This window comes from Oncorhynchus nerka, linkage group LG15 (assembly GCF_034236695.1).
Source record: "Oncorhynchus nerka isolate Pitt River linkage group LG15, Oner_Uvic_2.0, whole genome shotgun sequence".
NCBI classification, from domain to species: Eukaryota; Metazoa; Chordata; class Actinopteri; order Salmoniformes; family Salmonidae; genus Oncorhynchus; species Oncorhynchus nerka.
Genome location: NC_088410.1, coordinates 92,264,648 through 92,270,647, shown reverse-complemented (window position 1 = coordinate 92,270,647; position 6,000 = coordinate 92,264,648).

Genomic DNA, 6,000 nt, shown 5'->3' with positions numbered 1-6,000 from the left:
CCTGGTATATAGGTCCTGGATGGCAGGAAGCTTGGCCCCATTGATGTACTGGGCCATACGCACTACCCTCTGTCGCGCCTTGTGGTCAGATGCTGAGCAGTTGCCATACCAGGCGGTGAATGCTCTCGATGGTGCAGCTGTTTAACTTTTTGAGGATGTGGGTATCCATGCCAGATCTTTTCAGTCTCCTGAGGGGGAATAGGCGTTGTAGTGCCATCTTCACGACTGTTTTGGGTGTGTTTGGACCATGATAGTTTGTTGGTGATGTGGACACCAAGGAACTTGAAACTCTCGCACTTCAGTCCTGTCGATGCCACTTCAGTCCCGTCAATGTTAATGGGAGCCTGTTCCACCCTCATTTTTGTATAGTCCACCACTGAAGGTGGTTGCCTTATGATTGTGGTCCTTTCTTGGCAGCTAGTGTGATAAATCAATGGCATAGCTCATTGTGCCAGCCCCGGGCCATAGCAGCTAGTCCCAATGGACCGGCTGAGTTTATTGTGTTCAAAGCGAGGGCTAAAAGGCAATTACAATGTTAATGTGTCACAGCGGGGAGGTGAAAACCTGGCTAGAGTGAAAAGACGAACGTCAAAGGTGATGGAGTGAGCGGAGTCACTCCAGTTTAACAACAAATGGCGCCTAGGGAGCATGCGGAACCCCAGGAACAACAAAGCCACTTAACCGGGAGGGACAACAACTGGCACCACGAGACAAGAGACACCACCGACCACACAAGCACTGACGATGAAAAATACTGGATGAAAAATGAACAAATGAATAGGCTTAAAATAATATAAATTATGACAATGAAAATGCATTTACAATGATTTACATTGGATTTTTCGAAAATGTTATTTGGTTAAAACCACAGTAGGCTAATTTATCCAAAAAATGTTTTTATTTTATTTCACCAGAAATGTTATTCCTCGAGCGGCAAAGAGCACAGCCGCCCAGCAGGGCTAATATAAACCACCTCGCCCGGTAGCCCTCTCAGGGCCTCATAATAAGCCACTAAACAGGCGCACTAAGACCATAATGAAAAGGCTCTTAGCGATTATCACCGCGCCACCTGGATGCATCTCTGGGGAAGGAGGAGGAATAAGAGGCTATGGTTGGTTTTCTTTACAGAGACACATAGCAACATGGAGAAAAGTACACTTTTTTTCCTTAAAATCATTTGGCCTATTTTTCAATCAGTAGCCTTGTCCTTTTTTTCAGTCGGGTATTCATTTAGTCAAGATTATATAGCTAACATGTTATATTATTGCATGGAAATCACAAAACGTTCCAGAATGGTCCGAAAATGGCAGCCATTATGTTCAGGGAGAAATCCAAGCAAATCTAATTGGAATGAATGGCAGTAGCGACATAGTGGATGCCATTCCTGCTTTTACTTATGCAGAAAAATAAAAGGCATGTGATAAATCATAATTTGTGTAGGCCTAACATAATTATTGTCAACCTAAAATATTGTCATATAATTATAAATACAGTTTATACGGGTTTTATTCAAGGGTTCTGTACAAATAGCCCCAAAACATGTAAACAGACCATAAATGTATACATTTGAGTTTTCTAGGAAAGCTGTGAATGTTATTATATGATACACTATCAGTACTTACTTTAATTTACATCTTGTCAGTTCTATCATCAATTGATTTCATCCAGTATATGGCTGTGGATTGACTGCATTGTTTGAATGGAATATTGGCATATTGGCAGTTAATTAAGAAATATTTATGAATGAATTCCTTTAAAACTGTCTGGCTAGCTAGCTAACACACAAAGCAGATCATCTTTAAATTGAAACAATATCGTATCCCAGTACTGCCTGACCATGGTCGACCAACTCCCTGACCAAAATAGCTGACCTTTATCCCGTCATAAGAACGTTCATGTAGATTCCAGTATTCTAATTCCGAATTCTATGGTTCTAGGAGGAGGTATATGGATTTAATTGAAGTTGGCAATATAATTTGGCTAAATATTGGCTAATCAGGGCGATAATGCAGTGATTGTGATGCTAATGTTAATGGATTCCGAAAAGAGAAAAGCTCTCTGGATAGGCTAATTCCCCTGCTCCGTGCGCGGTCTCTAGAGAGACGGAGTGTCTTTTCAGGTTTCCTTATTAATTGAAGTGTGTTATGTGTTATTTTCTGCCTCGCTGAGCAGTCTGTGACGTGACCACGTCAGTCAGTCAGCCAGCCAAGGGTTAAATGAAAGGGGATTGGGCTAAAGTAATGCATTTTCTTTCACAGGCTCTGGTCTAGTGGACTATGTGCGACGTTTTTCTTACAGGATATGAAAATAGGCCTACATCGTACTGTTAAACCTAAATTGTGTTATTGTTATGGATGTCAGATCATACAAACATGATGAGACAGGGGTAACCTACATATGGAACATGGGCACAGCTGACATCAAACACAGCCATAGACCTACTGTAACAGTAGCCTATGTTATTAAGTTCGTGTGATTTCTTACATCTGTCACCAATATCAAGTCCCCTGTTCCCTTTAACCAATTGTTTTAGGCAAAGCATGAGCGAGCGCATGTTCCAGACTGTACTGCGCATGATCGAAAAAGTCCGAGTTTGTGTGCTATGACTTTCAGCCTCCCTCAAGCGCACAGCACAGTGCAGTGTTCTGAGTGATCTCTCCCCACATTACCATCATCACGGCTACAGTGACAGTGAGTGTTCTCAATTCTCTCTCTCTTTAAGACTTCTCCCTGCTACACTGATTAACGTACCCGCGCGCACAGACACTGGAGGTTCACTTCACTTCACACACTCGTTCTTGTAGAATCTCTCTCTCTTTCACTCACTCTCTTTCTTTCTCTTTCTCTCTCGTTCTCTCTTTCTCACACACATACACTTGAAACATGTTATTTATGGGCATTATACGATTGTTATTTTATTTTCACTAAATGATTTGTGGCATTGCTTGCTATCATAGTCTATCATAGTCTACATGTTTTGGTCTGGTTGAGTAGAATTTCAACCACATCTCAGAATATTTGACAAACATATTTTCTCTTCAGTGGCTCATATTGTGCTAATTAATCATTTTGTGGTTGGGGGAGGAGGAGGGGACATGTGCCAGCTCAGCCAAGTGTGTAATAGGGAAAATGACAGAGCAGACTGCTTCAGAGCCGGAGGTGGGAGGGGTCTAGAGGCCCACGGGTGAATTGATGTGAGGAGAGGAGTGGGGAGAAGAGACGGGTGAGTTTTCGATTGACTCCACATCATATTAAAAAACACACGGCCGGTGAATGAATGTTTCCTCTGCCCCTGTAAGGCCTATCCAATACATGGGTGCCTCAAAAACAATAGAGCCACAAACCGGATTGGCTACATGCGATATAAAACAAGCGTTTATTGGCTATCTTCCCTTAATCTGTATTCTCAAGGTGACAACTATTCGTTGAGAATCCTCCTGGGACCCGACATCTTGACCCCTTGTTGCCTTCAATGATAGGTGATAAAGTGAGCATTGACTAGATAAAATCACTATTACCCCTATGCAATTCAATCGCACCCAGACCATGAATTTGTTCACTATAGGCTACAACTCTGGTATTCGAATCAAACATAAAATGGTGAGCCAACCACACACACAGACACACACACGGAATCACATTGATTTGCTGATTATATTTATCAAGATGAAACTAGAATGTATGTACTTGAGAGGTTGTTATAGCTGCAAAATAACAGACCATGGCCATATCTAAAGACTGGACGGTAGTGAGGACAATCTATCTGACAGATTATATGCACAGTGGAACGAGTCGAACGACGCCTCTCTCAGACTCGCTGACTCTCCATTTGAGAATTCCAACAATGTTTTTTTTTTTTAAGTTTTGCACCTGCATACGGCCTGTCATCACACAAAACGTCAATAGCACGTTATTAATGTGTTCGTGGAACACAATATCACGCGCACTCGACAAAATATAAATCACGTATGGAAAAGGGAGGGGGTTGTTTGAAAAGACTGACAGCCAGTCAAATAAGCTATTTTTTTTGTGTATAATCAATCTTATGTGTTTTTCTTTTAGTGCAGATGTAAACATGTGTGTAAACATTTTTTGTTTTGACCATCTAATTTATGTTCTTCATAACAAATAATTAAGACGAGTGTCTGTCTAATTAAAAGAAGTGTGCCTACCTTTAATAAACAATTGGCTAATAAACAATGCCGATTATTATTTGTAAGCAAGTCTCGCGGTGGGAAACTACCTTAGATTCTGCACTGTAACCTCCTCCTCTGGTGTCATGGCTGTTCTTTTCATTCTACAACACATTCAATCAGACAGTCCTACACATCAGAGGAGGTCTGGACGAGGCTGATAACGCCGCCTGTGATTAACCCCTTCACTCTCTCTGGGGACCGCTTCTATTGTATTTCTGACTCGGTCTTCTCTCTCAGAAAATACCGTTTATGTTTGGTCGTGCAATGTGTAGGCTAAGCCCCCTTTTCTCTGTTATTTTAGGGAACATTTTACTTTACATTTCATTGTGGGAATTGAGATATGCTAAACATTTTAATAGACTAGATATCATTGCCAATCACAGGTGGGATTTTTTAAATGTGTTTTTCATAGGTATTTTTCCTGGTGATGTTTGATGTTTTAGTGTCCCCTAATGTTTTAGTGTCCCCTAATGTTTTAGGAACCTGGCAGATACACGTGCGTGGTGACTGTAGACTAAAATGCAAATCACCTATTTGAAATGTGAACATGTGATGGTAAACTGCTGCATGAAGCCTTCGGTGGTTGGTATTGAACGTGATATAGCCTAGTCCAACAGAACGACAGCAAAAATAGGATAAAACCCATGCTTTTCTTCAGCACTCAAACAAGCCAAACAGCGACTGCAGGTTGTTTTGTCGCTGTTCTTCTGCACGTGGTGCAGAACCTCAATCAGGTAATAAACAAAGGACCAATTAAGATGATCAATTAATCTCTAATTGATTCATGAATTCCCCATGCCCAGAATAATATGAGTTTAGAAACATCAAAATATCAATAGTCACTCGGTTGAAAATAAAACATGTCTAGTGATTTAAAAAAAACAGGCATATAGCCTCATCCCATGTTCCCACCGCAGAACGCCAAAAAGAGCTGTCCAAAGAGAACAATAGAATTCTCCTAAATTGTAAGAAATTTTTCGAATCAAATTGTACATTTAATTCAGCACCAAATAGGTTGAATGAAGAATAGTATTAGGCTTAGAAATATAGAACTCATCCGAGGCATTAGTGTCGCGCTCTTACATGAAGTCTTTATTTTTGCCTGGCGAAACACTGGAAAGCGGTACACGCAAACAATCAGTGACATGAGAAAGAAGCAGCTGTTGGGGTGACTTGCTGTAGTAAAACATGTAAACATCTAGCTCACTCCTATTTCTAGGCTTCTCTGCGTCCTTTGCACACTGCATGGGTTAGCACGTGCAGAATAACTTATCATTTAAAAGTTTACAAATAATCATCTTCGAATAATGATTATTTATTGCACGTTGATAGCTAATTATACGTTGTTATTATTATTAAGACTAATACAAACTAGGCCTTCCTATTGGTATCTATTATAATTAAATAGTTGTGTTAGGCTATTTGAGAATTAAATTGTTTTAGTAAAACAATAAACACGTGTTGGACTCGTGCTGCATGCAAGAGTAAATATGTGTATTTAATATTTATAGTGGAAAGGAAAATCCATATCCACGCATAGCAATAAACCTTTTCTGGAGATGCTCCCATATATGGGCCTGCAATCACGTCACAATCTTTTTTTAAACTCGCAACTCATATCGATCTCCAAAAATAGTTTGCTATTAAAAGCTATAGTTCTCTCAATCAATGGTTGAATTAAAAACACATTAAGGTGAAAGCTTCATCCAAAATATTATCTTGATAAGGTTCGTTGCAGACACAATAAAACGTGCTATGTATGGCCAATGCATTTAAACTGAAAATGCAGCATTTTTATCCTAAT